Genomic DNA, 23,166 nt, shown 5'->3' with positions numbered 1-23,166 from the left:
CAGTTTTAGTCGACAACCAAGTCACTGTAAACACTCACCATTTCCCACCAGATGCTCATGAGAGTAATACCTCTACAATAAGATGTTTTTATTTCCTTAAGGCGTAGACTATTTGTAACGTGCGACGTTCAGTGGACAAATTGGAGCACTGCCTGTGCATCTTGATTACAGTGATGCGAAGCAACACGAAGCTGCTTCCACACCCAAGTGTGCACTCAAACTCCGCTACAGAAGCCACAACGTAGTAATAAATACTGGCCAATTTCAGAAATAAGTGGAGGCGTCAAAATCTAAATAAACGGACTCCATTCAGTTTGCGATAAACCCTCATACTATATAGGCGGAGAAACATGGACAATGACAGAAAGGGACTGGAGCAAACTGCAAGCAGGGGAAATGAAATTTCTCAGAGAAGTTAAGGGAAAAAGAAGAATGGACAGAGTAAGGAATGTAGAGATTAGAAAGGACCTCAAAGAAGAAAGTATGAGAGAAGAAATTGAAAGAAAGAGATTAAGATGGTATGGGCATGTTAAGAGGATGCATAGGCAGAGACTCCCCAAAATTGTGGATGGGAAAAGATCTAGAGGGCGCCCAAGAACACGGTGGAAAATGGGAGTGAGAATATCGGTAGAAAGGAGAGGTGTGACCTGGCAGCAAGTGGAGGAAGAAAAGTGGTGGGAGGACCGAGCCAAATGGAGAGGACTTGTCAGCACGCAGACCCGGCAGTAGCTGGAGCGGGATTCGGATAAAAGATATTACTTTGAGGTCCTAACATTATACACGCTTTAATCACACTAACGTGACTACAACCCATGTTCGACGTCAACGGGCAATAAGCACTCACAGCAGTAGGTGGCAGTGCTAACAGGAAGTGTATATAAAACGTGTCGAGGGACCCGGAGAACAGCACAGTCGTAATGTGGAAACAGAGCGGCATATGTGACTTCTAAAAAGGGCATGATAATTGGCCAAGGATGGAAGCATTTTTGAAACCAGTAAGTTTGTAAAATGTTCGCGTGCTGTCGTGATTGAAGCATACCGTGCATGACAAAACCGCGTTATCGAAAACCGACGCCGAGGCGACTGTGGTACACCACTGGCCATAGATCACAGGACTGAACGATGGCTGCAGAGGTGGGTGCGGGCATTTAGGCGTGCAACTGTTGGGCAGTTGAGCGCCCAGATGAACAAAGGGGCCACCAACAACGTGTCGTCAGCGAGCTTTCAGTGAACACAGGCGCGTGTGGGCCTCTGCAACAGGCGTCAAGCTCGTGCACCCATGCTCACTGCAGTTCATCGTCGACGAAGGCTGGAGTTTGCACGAGAATACAGCAACAGGATGTCCATTACGTGGCGACTGGTGGCGTTCTCAGATGATTTTCGTTTCATACTCAATCGGACAGATGGCCGTTGGCTCTTATGCCGTGGAATGTCTGAAAGCAAACATCCTGCAACAATAGTCGGAAGGGCCTAGGATGGAGGGCATACCCTGGGTGATCTGGTCACTCTTGCCATCCATTGAATCAAAACTATTTATCCATCCGTGGGGACCATGTCCACCCCTACATATTGTTTGTATTTCCTCGGCACGACGGCATATACCAGGAGGACAATGCAATGTGTCACACAGCTGGCAGTGTACGTGCGTGGCTCCAAAAACACCAGGATGAGTTTACCATACTACCCTGACCATCAAATTCCCCGGATTGTAACCCAATCGAATATGTATGGAACCACCACGACCGGTGTATTCCTATCTTGCATCCGCAAAGTTTATGTCTGTCTGAATCTTTATTACAATATCATGTAAAAAGTTGAAGTAAATTGGTCGAGAACTTTTCAAGATTTTTGCTAAGAATACACAACTGGAAATTGAAATAAGAACACCGTGAATTCATTGTCCCAGGAAGGGGAAACTTTATTGACACATTCCTGGGGTCAGATACATCACATGATCACATTGACAGAACCACAGGCACATAGACACAGGCAACAGAGCATGCACAATGTCGGCACTACTACAGTGTATATCCACCTTTCGCAGCAATGCAGGCTGCTATTCTCCCATGGAGACGATCGTAGAGATGCTGAATGTAGTCCTGTGGAACGGCTTGCCATGCCATTTCCACCTGGCGCCTCAGTTGGACCAGCGTTCGTGCTGGACGTGCAGACCGCGTGAGACGACGCTTCATCCAGTCCCAAACATGCTCAATGGGGGACAGATCCGGAGATCTTGCTGGCCAGGGTAGTTGACTTACACTTTCTAGAGCACGTTGGGTGGCACGGGATACATGCGGACGTGCATTGTCCTGTTGGAACAGCAAGTTCCCTTGCCGGTCTAGGAATGGTAGAACGATGGGTTCGATGACGGTTTGGATGTACCGTGCACTATTCAGTGTCCCCTCGACGATCACCAGAGGTGTACGGCCAGTGTAGGAGATCGCTCCCCACACCATGATGCCGGGTGTTGGCCCTGTGTGCCTCGGTCGTATGCAGTCCTGATTGTGGCGCTCACCTGCACGGCGCCAAACACGCATACGACCATCATTGGCACCAAGGCAGAAGCGATTCTCATCGCTGAAGACGACACGTCTCCATTCGTCCCTCCATTCACGCCTGTCGCGACACCACTGGAAGCGGGCTGCACGATGTTGGGGCGTGAGCGGAAGACGGCCTAACGGTGTGCGGGACCGTAGCCCAGCTTCATGGAGACGGTTGCGAATGGTCCTCGCCGATATCCCAGGAGCAACAGTCTCCCTAATTTGCTGGGAAGTGGCGGTGCGGTCCCCTAGGGCACTGCGTAGGATCCTACGGTCTTGGCGTGCATCCGTGCGTCGCTGCGGTCCGGTCCCAGGTCGACGGGCACGTGCACCTTCCGCCGACCACTGGCGACAACATCGATGTACTGTGGAGACCTCACGCCCCACGTGTTGAGCAATTCGGCTGTACGTCCACCCGGCCTCCCGCATGCCCACTATACGCCCTCGCTCAAAGTCCGTCAACTGCACATACGGTTCACGTCCACGCTGTTGCGGCATGCTACAAGTGTTAAAGTCTGCGATGGTGCTCCGTATGCCACGGCAAACTGGCTGACACTGACGGCGGCGGTGCACAAATGCTGCGCAGCTAGCGCCATTCGACGGCCAACACCGCGGTTTCTGGTGTGTCCGCTGTGCCGTGCGTGTGATCATTGCTTGTACAGCCCTCTCGCAGTATCCGGAGCAAGTATGGTGGGTCTGATACACCGGTGTCAATGTGTTCCTTTTTCCATTTCCAGGAGTGTATTACCATGCAATATATTATACACTATTGCTCATTGCTACACCAAGAAGAAATGCAGATGACAAACGGGTAGTCATCGGACAAATATATTATACTAGAACTGACATGTGATTACATTTTCACGCAATTTGGGTGCATTGATCCTGAGAAATCAGTACCCAGAAAAATCACCTCTGGCCGTAATAACGGCCTTGATACGCCTGGGTATTGAGTCAAACAAAGTTTGGATGGCGTGTACAGGTACAGCTGGACATGCAGCTTCAACTCGATACCACAGTTCATCAAAGGTAGTGACTAGCATATTGTGACGAGCCAGTTGCTCGGCCACCATTGACCAGACGTTTTCAATTGGTGAGAGATCTGGAGAATGTGCTGGCCAGGGCAGCAGTCGAACATTTTCTGTATCCAGAAAGACCAATACAGAACCTGCAACATGCGGTCTTGCATTATTCTGCTGAAATGTACGGTTTCGCGGGGATCGAATTAAAGGTAGAGCCACGGGTCGTAACGCATCTGAAACGTAACGTCCACTGTTCAAAGTGTCGTCAGTGCGAACAAGAGGTGACCGAGACGTGTAACCAATGGCACCGCATACCATCACGCCAGGTGATACGCCAGTATGGCGATGACGAATACACGCTTCCAATGTGCGTTCACCGCGATGTTCCCAAACACGGATGCGACCATCATGATGCTGTAAACAGAACCAGGATTCGTCCGAAAAAATGACGTTTTGCCATTCGTGCACCCTGGTTCGTCGTCGAGTACACCATCGCAGGCGCTCCTGTCTGTGATACACCGTCAAGGGTAACCGTAGCCATGGTCTCCGAGCTGACAGTCCATGGTGCTGCAAACGTCGTCGAACTGTTCGTGCAGATGGTTGTTGTCTTGCAACCGTCGCCATCTGTCGACTCTGGGATCGAGACGAGGCTGCACGATCCGTTACAGCCATGCGGATAAGATGCCTGTCATCTCGACTGCTAGTGGCACGAGGCCGTTGGGACCCGGCACGGCGTTATGTATAACCCTCCTGAACCCACCGATTCCATATTCTGATAACAGTCATTCGATCTCGACCAACTCGAGCAGCAATGTCGCGATACGAGAAACCGCAATTGCGATAGGCTACAATCCGACCTTTATCAAAGTCGGAAACGTGATGCTACACATTTCATCTACGTACACGAGCCATCACAACAACGTTTCACCAGGCTCCGCCGGTCAAGTGCTGTTTGTGTATGAGAAATCGGTTGGAAACGTTCCTCATGTCAGCACGTGTAGGTGTCGCCACCGGCCCCAACCTTGTGTGAATGCTCTGAAAAGCTAATCATTTGCAAACCACAGCATCTTCTTCCTGTCGGTTAAATTTCGCTTCTGTAGCAGGTGATCCTCGTGGTGTAGCAGTTTTAATGGCCAGTAGTGGAGCTCAGCTGGCCACGCCACTGGAGTCGTCGTGGCTCCCCATCACTTCCAGGGCCTCGTTTACTCTTTTCCAGTGCGTGTCGCAGAGGTCCGCGTTGCAAAAGATGGTAGTTTTAGCTTTTGATGAGTGGTCACATTACTCTTACTAGACCGCGTATCTCCTGTTTCTACTGCCACGAAGGCTCACGTTGTTGTTAGTTTCATTGACTGACGAAACGGGAACACGTTCCCTGAACTTTTATCATTATCAGGATGTACAGGGATGACAGCTGGAAGAACAGTCTCACGAGGAGTGGGAGGTTGACAGTGACAGCTCCAGAGCCCTGTAGTGTGGACGTGCACTGGTTACACTCGCCCCGTAGCGTTCAGGTTGCCATGGTTCTTTATTTACGTGACCATCACGGCATTCCAATCTCAGTTCTCGATACCAGCAATATCGAACTACTTTTCTGCGAAGTAACAGACATATTTTTGTGACAATATTCAAATTTGGTTTTATTAATGTATAGGTACTGCGATGTATCGATATACTACAGTGATATTGTTCTTGTGTGTATTCATTTCTGTGAGACTGTCATAATCTTTGACTTACTTTTAATCGTTTTGGCGTGAATGGGCACATAGCAGTCTTTGTTTGACGTTGCAGATGTTATGTTGTTAGGGTTCCCGGGTTCGATTCCCGGCGGGGTCAGGGATTTTCTCTGCCTCGTGATGCCTAGGTGTTGTGTGCTGTCCTTAGGTTAGTTAGTTTTAAGTAGTTCTAACTTCTAGGGGACTGATGACCATAGATGTTAGGTCCCATAGTGCTCGGAGCCATCTGTTATGTTGTTATTTCGCTTTGTAAAAGGACAGTTAAGTCTTGTGTTGGGTTCAAGTGGAAATTAAGTATGTGACGATTGATACAAAACTGTTTTCTTGATGATGTGACAATTAAGAAGAAGTATACGTGAATGTACGAGAAGTTTATTAAAAATGTGGATCGTGAACACTAAGTCAAAAATTATTTCTACCATGCCATTTTTCTGATCTGGAATTGTTTGATCATTAAGAATTTCCTGAAAAACGCATTTGATAGGTCTTCAAATATTGATAAAATACAGATCCGGACCTTCTGGCAGCCAAAGTGGAATCACCCAAGAATCAACAAGATGAACCATAAAGACTTCGACGAAATCTACGTGGGAATCCATTCAAGATAAGTGCCAAATTAATGACTTCTTTACAGTGACCTCATTATTTCGATTCTGACGACACCATCCACAGTTTTGCTGTTGCTCGATAAAGCGAACATATGCTGCGTGAGCAACATTATTAATCTGATTTCTAATCTACTTTGCAAGTGGTGGTATTGTTAGAAGGTTCACGGAAATGAGCAGTTTTGAGGATTTACAGCGCTCACACTACCTTTGCTGCAACATTAAGCTAATCAAATTCTTTACGGCCATGCACTGCGAGGGGTGCACGATGTACTGTTTGAATTCCTATAGTACTGCAACTGTGGGCGTTACCACCCACACCGGTATAGACGGGGATTGCGTAACAGGCGAGGAAAGCGGCTGCCCGCGGATCACGCTCTGAGCAGGAGCACTCGGACTGATGTAAACAAGTCAGCAGCCCGGGGCGGCCTTGGAAGCTGAGGCACTCGCGCCGTCGGTTGCGCGGTGACAGGCGGTGACGTGCGCACCGCACAATAGCGAGATTCTTTTTCCGCTGCTATCCCTGGGGGACGCCACGGGCGAGCCAGCTTCTCCCGCTCCGCCAACAGTTCCTAACCCCGTCGCCACGGCAGTCTTTTTCTGAGAGCCGCCTGCTCTGCGCCGTGTTGCGTCTCTCAGAAGAAAATGTACTTGGCAAGCACGGCTGGCTTCACGTTGGCAACAATGTCCCTCCACACTGTTGTCTGTCAATGATAAAGTTAAATACATAAGAAACTATCAGCCCCGATTGCCGTAATGAGACCAAACTTTACCTAGGTTTCAGCCAAAGTAATTGAGCCTTCTTCAGAAGATAAACCTGATTCTTTAATATGTCGACGAGGGCGTGGTCTAGAAATAAAACTAAAACAGCCCTCGTAGACTCATTATAGAATCAGGTTTATCTTCTGAAGAAGTCTCAATTACTTGGGCTGAAACATAGGTAAAGGTTGGTGGTCGTTAGCTTCCATCCACGATATTTCCACTGCCAGCCATCCTCAGGTGAGCCATCGAAGACTGACGAAGACGCACTCCGTTCCGTAATATATAGCGTGCAGCGAGTATTCCGCGGATGCGTCAAAATCATATGGAGAGACGAACCACGCCGCCCGCCAGCAGCGCCCTCGCTGGTGAAACTGCAGAACTCAGCTGTCTTCGGCGTTGTCAATTGCCGCGGCCATCGGAGTACTCTGACGTCTTTGTCTGGAGCAGATCTTAGAGATGACGGGGTTCCACGATTATCTAGCTGGTAGCCATTGTCACGGTTGATAAAATGGTCTGCATTTCCACTGGACACTCAATGGAGTATGACAAGACAACAATTTTGACCACAGCAACATCCTTCTGGGACTCCGTCATAAAAGAATCAGTGGAAATTCGCACGACAGGCAATCTTATCAACCGTGACAATGGCTACCAGCTAGATAATGCGTGGAACCTCGTCATCTCTAAGATCTGCTCCAGACAAAGACGTCAGAGTACTCCGTTGGCCGCGGCAATTGACAACTCCGAAGACAGCTGAGTTCTGCAGTTCCACCAGCGAGGGCGCTGCTGGCGGGCGGCGTGGTTCGTCTCTCCATATGATTTTGACGCATGCGCGGAATACTCGCTGCACGCTATATATTGCGGAACGGAGTGCGTCTTCGTCAGTCTTCGATGGATCACCTGAGGATGGCTGGCAGTTGTCCAGTCAAAGTATCGTGGATGGAAGCTAACGACGACCGACTGCAAGCCCGAAATCTTTTTGAATATTTAGTTCGCCGGGAAAATTTTAAATTTTACGATGTTGGTTTCATTACCGCAATAGAGGCTGATAGTTTCTTATTACATTATTAGATTATCACGATGGCTGACTGGGCTGCAATGTTGAAAGTATTAAAATGATAAAGTTATTTTATTATAGCTATTCTGTTATATAGCGTTTTGTTTTTCGTGTATACACAATTTATTCGCTATAGTTACCTGAATTATCTAGCCCAAACTGTTTCCTAACACAATCTTCTGTGTCTGCCCCTACTATTCCAGCATCTGGATGCGACACGGAGGCCATGTGATCAGCACACATCCCTCCCCGCCGTTTTTGAGACTTTGCAGACCTCACAACCGCTACTCTTCTTAAAGCAGCCTCTCGGCTGAGGCTGGGTACAGCCCGTATCAGTCCTCCCATCGAAGAAGACTCCTTGGCAGTAGGGGGCAGTGAACCCGGGGCCTCCGCATGGTAGCCATGTACACTGATCGCTGAGCTAAGCAGTCGGATGCGATCCCTACTAAAGCGTTCCAATTCTTCATTACTACCAGCTTTTCGTCTTACATACTAAGTTACTCGTTCAGCGAATTCATATTCTCTCTGTCTTCATCTTCTGTTTGTGACATTAACTTGCTGACGATTCTAACGAGAATAACCGAATCACTGAACTTTTCAAAGTAACTCGTTCTCTCACTTACCTTCCTGTTCACGACAAATCCTACTCCCATTTCACCATTTCTGCTGCTGTCGATATTATCACATATTCGTGTCTGTAGAAATCTTTAACTTGTTTCCATTTCACATCACTGACCCCCCTATATCTAGACTTACTCTTTGCATTTCCCTTTTCATATTTTCTTACTTTCCTATCATATTCAGATTTCTGACATTCCACACTCTGACACTTAGAGTGTTAGACTTTCATTGTTTATTCCATCTTTTTCTCGTAATCGCCTCCCCCTTGGCAATACCCTCTCAGAGATCCGAATCAGTGACTAGTCCGGAATCTGTTGCTAATGAAGATAACGACACTTTTTCAATTACAGGCCAGGTGCTCTGAGGATACACATTAAGTGTCTTTCCATTGCATTCTCCATCCTCATGCCGTTGATGACTGCTTAGTACTTCCTTTATCAGGAGCAGTTGCTCATAGTAAGGGCAAGAGGGAGTTCTGAAGTTCTATCTGCTCCTCCACCCTGAGAGAATGGGAATTACTCTTTATAACGAAAATGTTCGGCCGCTTGCTAATTAGTCGAAAGCACTCACTACTCTGGGCCGCGATGAGATGACAGCCAGCCCTGCCTGTCATGTCCGCTGGTCCAGAGGATCACTGACTCAAAAAAATTCATTATTATTTGCTTTTTTAATAGAAAATAAATTTGTAATAACTTAAAGATAAGTTTGTAAAGAAAAGAAAGGTGAATCACTTGATTCTGAAACTGAAGATACAACTATAAATTTTACATCAAAGAGAGACGTATGAAAGTTAGATATAAAACGGAATGGCTATTTAAATAAATTATTGGGATATGTGTTTCAAAAGCAGGAAATTATGTTGGTTTTCTTGGAAGAAAAGTAGGCAATAGTGACAATCGACGAAGCAGATATTTTCCAGTTGCAAATCTATATCTCGAGAAAGAATGTAAACGATTTAGTTTACAAATTAGGATGTATAAGACTTTTAACAGACATCAACAACTATAAGCCAGGTTTAGAATTATCATTGAAGAGATAATTGCACATACATTTGCCATACAAAAGCAATTTTTATTGTTTAAGGATACTGACCTGTTCTGCGTTTATTATAATAAAAGAGATATTTACAATGCCTTTTGTCGAACGGTACTGTGTCTGATTGCCATTCCAAAAAACGAGAGCCGACTGCTATTGATTATATTTTGAATTAAAAATATCTTCAGCTAAGACAGCGACTGAAGACTTGAAGTATAAGGAATCATCGTCATTCTTCCCTATCATAGAGGCATAGGAAAACGTATACGGGTTGAGACCATCTTGTGCACTTGGGTTGAGTGATATAAAGATGCGGAAGACAATAGAAACTGTTGCTTTAAAGACTCGTAAAATTTGTGCATAGGACATGCAATCTTCCGAAACTTATGGAAAGAATTCCAGAGGCAAGCTAATAACCTAGGAGTGGGGACTCACCAGAAGCGGTTTATCAGGAGGAAGACGAATAAGGCAAATGTTCTACGAATGGAAAAGTTCGAATGTCGTAAGGACACTGAAAAACTTGAAAAGAAATATTAACAGCCTAAAATTAGGTTTTTATGGAGTAGTGAAGAGAAGTGGAAACAGGACTGAGATTTACGGTCATACTGTTATAGGTAAGAGCGTAATCACACATTGACATATGGTGTTGGGGACAGTGAATAATGTCATTCTGAGATTTCACGACAGATGTTTCAGAGCACAGATGATGATGTACGAGTACGTAAGTGTGCATGACAAGCGTTTCTTCAAACTGTTGCTGAAGCGGTGCGTCTCTATGAGTAGTGGGACAAGATACAAGCTTGGTTTGTGTGTGAATATAGGGGGGGGGGGGGGGCGAAGGAGAGGGTAGCTTGTACCCCATGACTCCTTTCCCTCTCGCATTCCTCCGCTGGTTACCGTCATGGACGGAGCGCTGCACGATCTGAGCTAAAACTGTCCACTGGAGGTACTGATACACCTCTGGAGTCACCAAAATCTGCTGGAGTTGTAGCACGCAGGAGGCTAATTGCGTGACTAAAGGTTAGATTTCACATTACCAAAGAAGATGTGTGCGGGCAAAAATGAAAGTTTTCGGGCAACTGGTCTGACAAGTTATGAGGGAAATGCCCTTCTGATACAACAGACCGTGCACCCATCTGGTAGACCTTCTTGACTCGCACTGCCGATCAGAGCAACAGGGTGCGCCGTCTACCAGCAGAAACAGGCGAGAGGCGGGCATTACATGGAATTGGCCAAATAGCTAGTGACACCTAGAGCAGACTGTATGAAAAAGAGTAAATTCGCAATTTCTGACAGATAACAGGCGTGAACGTTTTTCGCCGTGAGTTGTAACGTAAAAATCTCTCTTTGAATTCTTAGTGGGCGCGAGCGATTGGGGCCATTTTTGGAGTTGAGCGATTATGAGTTGTCCTTGTAGAGAGGAGATACCATTAGAACAGAAACACATACAAATCTACGTATGTATTCTGCAAGCATGGTGAAGGGTACATCTTACCAGTGCTACTGACTTTTTGTCTGCTTGCTTTCATATGTTGATAGAGCCGTCGTACGCGTCCCAGCCTCTCTCATCTCACTGTCGTGACCGCTGCAGGAGATATGCGACGTTGGTGGCAAAGTGGTCTCACAGGCGTCTTCGAATACAGTATCCCTAAATTTACCCAAAAGATTTAGCAAGAAACGCATTCTCTCTGTTGTCTCTCTCTTTCGGAGCTTCCCAATTTAGTTCGTCTTGCAGTTCTGTTACAATTTCGTATGGATTAGACCGCCCTGTAACCATCTTATCAGCAGGAATCCGAATGTGTTCGATATCTCTCGTCATGCCTACTTGATATTGACTCCAAACATTGGAACGGTACTTTAGAACTGGTCACACAAACGTTTCGCATGTGAATTCCTTAACAGAAGCATACCACCTCACCAGAACTCTTATCCCATTAGTATTTCCCAATATGTATGCACTTCTGCATTATTGATTAGTTTTTTTTCTGACAACTTGTCACAATATCCCAAATGAGCTAAATTTCCAAATCAACTATAACTTTACATATCTCGATAGTGTTGCTTATTGAGTAGATTTTTTTTAAACTCTACAAATCATACGAACAGTTTAACAGAACGATACACCACATTACACTGCATTACATTACACACAGTGACACACAAACTTGACTTTGAGTAAAATTGTTGTCCATATTGTCATCTATAACTAATGTGCATTTCAGTTACATATTCTACATCTAAATCTGCGTCCGTACCCTCCAAACCACTTTGAAGTGCAGCAGTTATTAGGGTCTTTTACCGATCCATTCACGTATGGAGCACGGAAAGAATGGCTGTTTAAAGGCCTCTTCACGTACTGTACTTAATCGCATCTCGTACTTACGATCCCTACGATACCGATAGGTAGGGGGTAGGTTCCCTAGAGTTATTATTTAAAGCTCCTTCTTGAAACTTTGTAAGTAGGCTCTCTCGGGATAGTTTATATCCATCTTCAAGAGTCTTCCAGTTCAGTTCCTTCAACACTTCTGTGGCACATTCCCACTTGTCAGTTAAAACTGTGACCATTCGTGTTGCCCTTCTACGTGATAGTGACTCCGAACATTGGAAGGATACTCTAGACCTGGTCACACAAACGTTTTGCATGTGAATTCCTTAACAGAAGCATACCATTTCACCAGAACATGTTTTTCGCGTCTGCTATGCACTTCAAAGTAGTTTGGAGGGTAAGGCCCTTCTCTGCTTGTCCTATGTAGTACAGATCAACGCACTTGAGCGATATTCTAGGATCGGCCACACAAGAGATCTGTAAACAATCTCCTTAGTAAATATCCTCGGAATAGTGAAGTAACTCAAATCACTTAATAAAAGCAAGTCTTCTGGTCCAGACTGTATACCAATTAGGTTCCTTTCGGAGTATGTTCATTCATTAGCTCCATACTTAAAAATCACATACAACCGTTCGCTCGACGAAATATCCGTACCCAAAGACTGGAAAGTTGGACAGGTCACACCAATATTCAAGAAAGGTAGCAGGAGTAATCCACTAAATTTCAGGCCCAGATCGTTAACGTCGATATGCAGCAGGAGTTTGGAAAATATACTGTGTTCGAACATTATGAATTACCTCGAAGAAAACTGTCTATTGACATACAGTCAACATGGGTTTAGAAAACATCGTTCCTGTGAAACGCAACTAGCTCTTAATTCGCATGAAGTGCTGAGTGCTATGGACAAGGGATTTCATATCGATTCCGTATTTCTGGATTTCCGGAAGGCTTTTGACACTGTACCACACAAGCAGCTTGAACTGAAATTGCGTGCTTATGGAATACCGTCTTATTTATGTGACTGTATTTGTGATTTCCTGTCAGAGAGGTCACAGTTCGCAGTAATAGACGAAAAGTAACCGAGTAGAACAGAAGTAATTTTTGGCGTTCCCCAAGGTAGTGTTATAGGCCCTTTGGTGTCTCTTATCTATATAAACGATTTGGGAGACAATCTGAGCAGCCGTCTAAGGTTATTTGCAGATGAAGCTGTCGTTTATCGACTAATAAAGTCATCAGAAGATCAAAATAAATAGCAAAATCATTTAGAAAAGATATCTGAATGGTGCGAAAATTGGCAGTTGACTCTAAATAATGAAAAGTGTGAGGTCATCCACATGAGTGCTAAAAGGAATTCGTTAAACTTCGTTTCAATCTAATCTAACGGCCGTAAATTCAACTAAATACCTAGGTATTACAATTACGAACAATGTAAATTGGAAGGCTAACCAAAGACTGCGTTTCATTGGCAGCACACTCAGAAAATGTAACAGACCTACTATGGAGGCTGCCTACACTACGCTTATCTCCCCTTTTTTAGAATACTGCTGCGCGGTGTGGGATCCTTACCAGATAGGATTGACGGAGTACATCGAAAAAGTTCAAAGAAGGGCAGCACGTTTTGTATTATCGCCAAATATGGGAGAGAGTGTCACAGAAATGATACAGGATTTGGGCTGGACATCATTAAAAGAAAGGCGTTTCTCGTAGCGACAGAATGTTCTCACGAAATTCCAAATGACCAACTGTCTCCTCCGAATGCGAAAATATTTTGTTGGCACCGACCTACATAGGGAGAAACTATCACCACGATAAAATAAGGGAAATCAGAGCTCGTACGGAAAGATATAGGTGTTCTTTCTTTCCGCGAGGTATACGGGATTGGAAAAATAGAGAATTGTGAAGGTGGTTCGATGAACCCTCTGCCAGGCACCTGAATGTGATTTTCAGAGTATCCATGTAGATGTAGATGTAGAGTGAGTGCAGTTCCCTCAGTATTCTGCCAAAAAACCGAAGTCTGCTAACACCTTCATCCACGATCGCTTCATTTCATGTCCCTGCAGCGTGTTACACGCTGATATTTGGCCGGTCGAGGTGCCGAGCGGTTCTAGGCGCTACAGTTTGGAACCGCGCGACCGCTACGGTCGCAGCTTCGAATCCTGCCTCGGGCATGGATGTGTGTGATGTCCTTAGGTTAGTTAGGTTTCAGTAGTTCTAAGTTCTAGGGGACTGATGACCTTAGAATTTAAGTCCCATAGAACTCAGAGCCATTTGAACCATTTGAAACGCTGATATTTGTATCAGTTTACCGATTCCAACTCTGACTCTCTGATATTGCAGTATACTACCACATTATAGATAACTGCGTCGTCTACAAAAAGTATTAAGTTACTCTTAATGTTGTACGCGAGGTCATTAACATAAAACACGAACAGAAAGAGATACAAAAAGATCCCTGTGGTACATCCGAAGTATTTCTAGCTCTGTCGATGACTCTCCATGCTAGATAACTTGCTGCGTCCCCTCTACAAAAAAGTCTGAGTCCAGTCACAAATGTCACTTGCTACCCCACACGTAGCGTAGGTGTGGTACTGAGTCAAATGCTTTTCGGAAAAGGTGAAATACAGTATCTATCTGACCGCCGTCATCCCTCGTTTCAGTATGTCATGTGAGAAAATTTTGAGTTGGCTCCACTTGATCTATGTTTTCGCAATCAGTGCTGGTTGCCATGTGTGACTCTTCGACATGCCTCACTGTGTTTGAGCTCAGAGTATGTTCTAAGATTCTTTAAAAAGTGGGTGTGTAAGTAGCGTGGACTGGATTACAGTAGTGCAGGAGTGTCCTGTCTTACAGTACTAGCGTGAACTGGAGGTAGATGAAAGGTTATATGTCCTCAGGAACTGATTAAATTTGCAATTATAATAATAATAAATAATAGAATGCTGAACGGCAAAATGGTTTCCTTTATTTAAAAACGCCTTTGAGTGGGAGGATCGAGAGACCCTCGATACGATATTCAGAGAATTTGGGGTTAAAAACAAGCTGGCAAACATTATCAGAGAAACCTAAACAGGCACAACTTCCAAAGTGAAGTTTATGGGAGAATTGTTTCAACCATCAAGACAGGTGTGCGACAAGGCGACGGATTATCACCGATACTCTTTAACTGTGTCCTATAGAAGATTGTGAGAATTTTGAATTCCGAACTTGGAAGTCAAGGTATTAGCCCAATATGTCTAGGAAGAAAATCGGGAGGAATCAAAGGCAACTGCTTAGCATTCGCTGATGATTTTGCAATACTTTCAGAGAACTTAGAAGAAGCGGTCATAGAAATCAACGTACTAGAAAGGATCGCTGACAAGACACGACCAAGGATCTCGAAAGAGAAGCCAAAATTCGTGACAAGTGACAAACACGGACCGCAATTTCTTGAAAAAGAAGTTGGACGGATTGAGAGGGTAAAAAAATTCAAATGCCTCTGTGAAGCCACACAAGAGAACAGGCTGGAGAGAGCTTCTGCGGGGAACAGGATCTAAAAAATGGAGAGAGCTTACGTATTAACTAAACACATTTACAACAAAAAATGCATCTCTTGGAATTCCAAAATAAAGCACTACTGTTCTATGGTGAAAACAGAGTGATTGTATGCCAGCGAATGCCTCTCAATGAATTACAAGTTGGAAAAGGTGGAGGTATTAGAAAGGAGAAAATTAAAGAATATCGTGGGTCAAACCCAGGTTGAAACTGGCGGGAAACTTCGGAGCAACAATGAAATCTACAAAAAGTTGCAGAAAATCTCGGAGACCATGAAAAAGAGGAGGTTATCATTTCTACGATACCTGCACAGATACCAGACTAACCAAAAGGATATTCAACTACCTGTGGAAGAAGAAGACAACAGCGACGTGGGTTAATGAAGCTCGTAAAGATCTGGAAAGGTACAACAGTCAGGAAGTTCAGATGTTACATTTCGGATGGTACACTTCTGGCCATTAAAATTGTTAGACCAAAAAGAAATGCAGATGATAAACGGGTATTCATTGTGCAAATATATTATACTAGAACTGACATGTGATTACATTTTCACACAATTTGGGTGCATAGATCCTGAGCAATCAGTACCCAGAACAACCACCTCTGGTCGTAATAACGGCCTTGATACGCCTGGACATTAAGTCAGAGCTTGGATGGCGTGTACAGGCACAGCTGCCCATGCAGCTTCAACACGATACCACAGTTCATCAAGAGTAGTGTGTGGCGTATTGTGACGAGACAGTTGTTCGGCCACCACTGACCAGACGTTTTCAATTGGTGAGGGATCTGGAGAATGTGCTGGCCATGGCAGCAGTCGAACATTTTCTGTATCCAGAAAGGCCCGTACAGGACCTGCAACATGCAGTCGTGCATTATCCTGCTGAAATGTAGGGTTTCGCAGGGATCGAATGAAGTGTAGAGTCACGGGTCGTAACACATCTGAAATGTAACGTCCACTGTTCAAAGTGCCGTCAATGCGAACAAGAGGTGGCCGAGACGTGTAACGAATGACACCGCATACCATTACGCCCGGTGATAGACTAGTATGGCGATGACGAATACACGCTCCTGTCTGTGATGCAGCGTCAAGGGTAACCGCAGCCATGGTCTCCGAGCTGACAGTCCATGCTGCTCCAAACGTCGTCGAACTGTTCGTCCAGATGGTTGTTGTCTTGCAACCGTCTCCATTTCTTGACTCAGGGATCGAGACGTGGCTGCACGATCCGTTACGGCCATGCGGATGAGAAGCCTGTCATCACGACTTCTAGTGATAGGCCGTTGGGATCCAGCACAGCGTCCATATTACCCTCCTGAATCCACCAATTCTATATTCTGTTAACAGTCATTGGATCTTGACCAACGAGAGCAGCAACGTCGCAATACGATAAACCGCAATCGCGATAGGCTACTTTCCGACCTTTATCAAAGTCGGAAACATGATGGTACACATTTTTCCTCCTTAAATGAGGCATCAAAGCATTTCACCAGGCAACACCGGTCAACTGCTGTTCATGTATGAGAAATCGGTTGGAAACTTTCCTCATGCCAGCACGTTGTAGGTGTCACCACCGGTGCCAACCTTGTGTGAATGCTCTGAAAAGCTAATCATTTGCATATCACAGCATCTTCTTCCTGTCCGTTAAATTTCGCGTCTGTAGCACGTCATCTTCGTGGTGTAGCAATTTTAATGGCCAGTAGTGTAATAATAAATAATTGAATGCTGAACGGCAAAATTAAAGTGGTTTCCTTCATTGACTTCAAAAAAGCCTTTTACTCGATGGATGATCGAGAGATCCTAGATACGTTCTTCAGAGTATTTGTGATCAAAAACAAGCTGGCAAACATTATCAGAGAAATCTGAACAGGCTCAACTTCCAAACTGAAGTTTATGGGAGAATTGTTCCAACCATTTGAAATCAAGACAGGCGTGTGACAAGGCGACGCATTATCAGCAATTTACTATTTAACTGTCTCCTAGAGAAGATTGTGAGAATTCGGAATTCAGAACTTGAAAATAAAGGGATTAGCCCAATATGTCTAGGAAGAAAATCGGGAGGAATCAAACGGCTTGGGTTTCACTGATGATTTTACAATACTTTCAGAGAACGTAGAAGAAGCGGCCATACAAATCAACCTACTAGAAAGGATCGCTGACAAGACAGGACCAAGGATCTCGAAAGAGAAGCGAAAATTTGTGACAAGTGACAAACACGAACCACAATTTCTTGAAATAGAGATTGGACGGATTGAGAGGGTAAAAAAATTCAAATACCTCGGTGAAGCCACGCAAGACAACGGACGAGCTTACGTATTAACTAAACACATTTACAACAAAAAAATGCATCTCTTGGAATTCCAAAATAAAGCACTACAGGGCTGTGGCAAAAACCACGTGCCCGTGTACCAGTGAATGCCTCTCAGTGAATTACAAGTTGGAAAAGCTGGAGATACTACAAAGAAGAAAATTACGGAATTGTTGTTGTTGTGGTCTTCAGTCCTGAGACTGGTTTGATGCAGCTCTCCATGCTACTCTATTCTGTGCAAGCCTCTTCATCTCCCAGTACCTACTGCAGCCTACATCCTTCTGAATCTGCTTAGTGTATTCGTCTCTTGGTCTCCCTCTACGATTTTTACCCTCCACGCTGCCCTCCAATACTAAATTGGTGATCCCTTGATGCCTCAGAATATTACCTACCCACCGATCCCTTCTTGTAGTCAAATTGTGCCACAAACTCCTCTTCTCTCTAGTTCTATTCTATGTGATCTACCCATCTAACCTTCAGCAGTCTTCTGTAGCACCACATTTCGAAAGCTTCTATTCTCTTCTTGTCCAAAATATTTATCGTCCATGTTTCACTTCCATACGAGACTACACTCCATACAAATACTTTCAGAAACGACTTCCTGACACTTAAATCTATACTCGATGTTAACAAATTTCTCTTCTTCAGAAACGCTTTCCTTGCCATTGCCAATCTACATTTTTTATCCTCTCTACTTCGACCATCATCAGTTATTTTGCTCCCCAAATAGCAAAACTCCTTTACTACTTTAAGTGTCTCATTTCCTAATCCAATTCCCTCAGCATCAACCGACTTAATTCGACTACATTCCATTATCCTCGTTTTGCTTTTGTTGATGTTCATCTTATACCCTCCTTTCAAGACACTATACATTCCGTTCAACTGCTCTTCCAAGTCCTTTGCTGTCTCTGACAGAATTACAATGTCATCGGCGAACCTCAAAATTTTTTTTCTTCCGCATGGATTTTAGTACCTACTCCGACTTTTTATTTTCTTTCCTTCACTGCTTGCTCAATATACAGATTGAATAACATCAGGGAGAGGCTACAACCCTGTCTCACTCCCTTCCCAACCACTGCTTCCCTTTCATGCCCCTCTACTCTTATAATTGCTATTTGGTTTCTATACAAATTGTAAATAGCCTTTCGCTCCCTGTATTTTACCCCTGCCACCTTCAGAATTTGAAATAGAGAATTCCAGTCAACATTGTCAAAAGCTTTCTCTAAGTCTACAAATGCTAGAAACGTAGGTTTGCCTTTCCTTAATCTAGCTTCTAAGATAAGTCGTAGGGTCAGTATTGCCTCACGTGTTCCAACATTTCTACGGAATCCAAACTGATCTTCCCCGATGTCGGCTTCTACTAGTTTTGCCATTCGTTTGTAAAGATTATCGTGTGTCAAACCCAGGATGAAACTGGCTGGAAACTTCGGACCAACAATGAAATCTACAAAAAGATGGAGAAAATCTCGGAGACCATGAAAAAGAGGAGGTTATCATTTCTAGGATACCTGCACAGAATGGACAAAACCAGACTAACCAAAAGGATATTCAACTACCTGTGGAAGAAGAAGACACCAACGACGTGGGTTAATGAAGCTCGTAAAGATATGGAAAAGTACAACATTCAGGAAACATTCAGGAAACACATTTCGGACCATGACTCAAAATTTGGAAGTATTTCAAGTCGAAAGAACAAAGAAGACTGGAAGAGCCTGGACGGATGAACAGAAGCGACAGCACAGCGTCCATGTGAAGGATTACTGGAGAAAGAGGAAACATCAGACAAAGAAGAAAGGCAATTGCAGCGTGATCCTAAGTGCTCAATTCGCATTTTTTTTAAAAAAAAAGATGATAATAAAAATAATTTTCTTTTGGGAAAGATAAATGGTGTTGTATATGTTCAGTGCATGTGAGTGCAATATGTAGCTGGCCTGTTTGATGCGCACCTATTGAAACATGTTGGCGCTTCACGCAGCAGCCTGTTTGCAGAGCGAGCTGAGGCGGCTCTCGCCAGTGTCCTTCTCTCAGGCTGTCATTGGCTGTCGTGTCTGGCCGACTGCCACACGCTACCTCTGGGCTGCCTAGCGCGGGATGTCTCACAGAGTACGTGGAGTCTGGCCTACGGAAGTCACAGTCCTCGCCCGAGAAAATTGCACTTTGAGACATCATGTTCGCTGCAGAAAGTCTCTCTGACGCTGGGTTTTGTATTACTTATCATGCTCATGGCTTAATCCGTGCATACTTCGCTTACAGATCATGTGGGTTTTCGAGTGATGTTTAATTTTCATAGCACGCATTGGTTCAAATTGTAATGGAAATTAAGCATTTCTTTGTGGGTCAGCTCAAATTCATGTGCACACATGGGTGGCAACTCACATTTATTATTAGCATATCGTGAGTGTCGGTGACTTTCAACCCGTCTCTCAACTAAAAGTAGGCAGGACTTTCCATTGTGTTAATCTTGGTCTTGTTAAATGATCATGCAGTTGTTGATTTTTGTGCGGTGCTTGAAACGAACTGTAATCGACCACATGGGGTTATCTATCCTGTAATCATTCTTTTTGAACAATAGAATATCTGTCTACCACACTCTGCATTCTTATTTTCGTTGCATTAAAAGCTTTCTTCTGTTTACACATGTAATGACGTGGATTTATATACACTCCTGTACAAATCTTAAGAACGAAAGTGACTTTAACATGTGCCAAGTAACATAAGTCGATGAAACTTGGACCACACATAGAAAGAATTCCCTGGGGTACACGCGTACATAGTGTAGCACAGATGATAACTCAAAGAAATAAACAAGAAGACGAACAAAAATGACACTTTTATTCAAAGACAGTACTTACACTGAAGTCAACGCGATTTATGATGGACTCGTGGACATTACAAAAACAAATTGAAATGTACAAGCTAACAGAATGGTTTTAAATTACAGATCGAACTATCCTCAAATTTAAAGAAAGATCTTTAAGATGGTGGTTAATTCCTATGAGACGAAACTGCCGAATCCGTAGGACTACACACTACTTAGTCTAACTTAAAATAACTTATGCTAAGCATAACAGACACACACAGACACACACACACACACACACACACACACACACACACACACACACACACACACACACACACATGCCAGAGGGAGGACTCGAACCTCCAACGAGGGGGCTGCGCGAACCGTGACAAGGCACCTCAGACAGCGCGGCTACTCTGTCTGGACAAGATCTTTAAGAGTCAAATGAAACAATGACTAACACAAACGTAGTAAAAATGCTTAAACAAATTTAAATGTCCCAAGTTAACATAATGATTTGAAATTACAAAGCGAAATTTAGCCTAGTCCTTTAAGGAACCTTTGAATTCTATTGTATGTTAACCGGGGACCTAGAAACGACTGTCAGGCTCCGTCCGCGCCACAGCCGCAGTGGTCCGCAACCCCACGACGACTGCCGCAGTCCACTTCACCCCTCCGCCGCCCCACGCCGAACCCAGGGTTATTGTGCGGTTCGGCTCCCGGTGGACCCCGCAAGGGAACGTCTCACACCAGACGAGTGTAACCTCTTTGTTTGCGTGGTAGAGTAATGGTGGTATATGCGTACGTGGAGAACTTGTTTACGCAGAAATTGCCGACATAGTGAAGCTGAGGCGGAATGAGGGGAACCAGCCCGCATTCGCCGAGGCAGATGGAAAACCGCCTAAAAACCATCCACTGACTGGCCGGTGCACCCGACTTCGACACAAGTCCGCCGGGCGGATTCGAGCCGGGGACCAGGCGCTCCTTCCCACTCCAGAAAGCCGTGAGTTTGAACGATCGGCCATCCACGCAAAAAGACAAAAAGAGGCGAACTCTGAAGAAACTGAACAGCAGCAGTCGCCGTACCCTGGAGGAGCTTCAGCCGCGATGACGCCAGCGGCGAATCCGAAATGCTGCCAGTAATACCGTACCGCCGATGCGCTCACGCTTGTCGGGTCGGGTCAATTGCACACGTGGACTGGGGAAACAGTAGCTATCCCATCAGCCAACAGCAGAGGGCTCGCAAAATTAGCGTCATGCGACAAGATGTCTAGAAGCACCCACAGGTCAAATAGTACGATAACAGCAAATAGCTGCCTGAACAAGCAGTCCAGAATAAGGCTCAACAGAAGCCGGCAAACGGCTATTAACACACTAAACAAAGAATTTCAAGAACAGTACAATATAAACACCGGCTAAAACAAAGAATGAGTATATTAATAAAACCCAGCTACCAACAGCCGGCCGCGGTGGTCTCGCGGTTCTAGGCGCGCAGTCCGGAACCGTGCGACTGCTACGGTCGCAGGTTCGAATCCTGCCTCGGCCATGGATGTGTGTGATGTCCTTAGGTTAGTTAGTTTTAAGTAGTTCTAAGTTCCAGGGGACTAATGACCACAGCAGTTGAGTCCCATAGTGCTCAGAGCCATTTGAACCATTTGAAACAGCTACGAACATACGAGGGTCACTGCAAAAGAAATGCACACTATTTTTGTAAAAATACAGTTTTCATTCTGCATGTGTGAAAGTTTTACAGTGTGTAGATACATCCCTCCCGCTTGTTTTCAAACTTAGTTCAACCTGTTCCCGTGAGTGGCGCCGCCACAGCATGTCTTCAGGATGGCTGTTACACTTGAGGTTCGTCAGAAGCAACGTGCTGTCATAGAATTGCTGTGCTGTGAAAACGAGGCAGTGGGAAACATCCAGAAAAAGTTGAAAAATGTGTATGGAGATGCTGCTGTCGATCACAGTACAGTTAGTAGGTGTGCAAGCAGGTTACGTGATGAAAGCGGGCACGGCAGGCCTCCTACTGCAGCGGCAGGCCTCCTACTGCACACACTCCAGACAATGTGCAGAGAGTTAACGAACTGGTGGCTGCTGACAGACATATCACAGTGAACGAATTGTCACGCTACGTTGGGATAGGGGAAGGAAGTGTTTTCAGAATACTGAAAGTTTTGGCGTTAAAAAGGGTTGTGCCAGGTTTGTTGCCAGGATGTTGACAGTGGCTCACAAAGAAACAAGAAAAACTCGGGTGGCCAACACTGAAACACCCGCCTTGCGGGGCTGACCTGGCTCCATGTGACTATCATCTCTTCGGGAAAGACTCTCTTTGTGGAACAAGGTTTGAAGATAATGACTATCTTGTGCACGCTGCCAAACAGTGGCTCCAACAGGTTGGTGTAGAATTTTACGGTGCGGGTTTACAGGCGCTGGTTCCAAGTGGGGTAAGGCAGTCGAGAGGGATGGAAATTATGTGGAGAAATGAAAATATTGTTCCTAAAGGATGTATCTACACACTGTAAAACCTTCAAACTTCTAGAATAAAACAAGGATTTTTTTTAAAAAAATCTTTTAGAGTGACACTCGTAGTTTACTTAGGTTCTAAATAATAGTTCTCAACTTCCCCTTCGAGGTTGTAATCCCGGTTCTTTTAATAATATAACGTTCAGATACCAATACAAGACGGCCTACAGACCCAATCAGATTCGAAGAACTAGGCAGGGAATCTCGACTAACAGCACCCAAAGGTGCGACAGCTCTCCGGCCCCACACGCGGTACAGTAACAGATCTGGCCAGATCAGAACCTAAAACATAATTAAAGGAGCA

The sequence above is a fragment of the Schistocerca gregaria genome, chromosome 6 (assembly GCF_023897955.1).
Source record: "Schistocerca gregaria isolate iqSchGreg1 chromosome 6, iqSchGreg1.2, whole genome shotgun sequence".
NCBI classification, from domain to species: domain Eukaryota; kingdom Metazoa; phylum Arthropoda; class Insecta; order Orthoptera; family Acrididae; genus Schistocerca; species Schistocerca gregaria.
The sequence above is the reverse complement of the archived record's forward strand: the minus strand, read 5'-3'. Positions refer to the sequence as shown.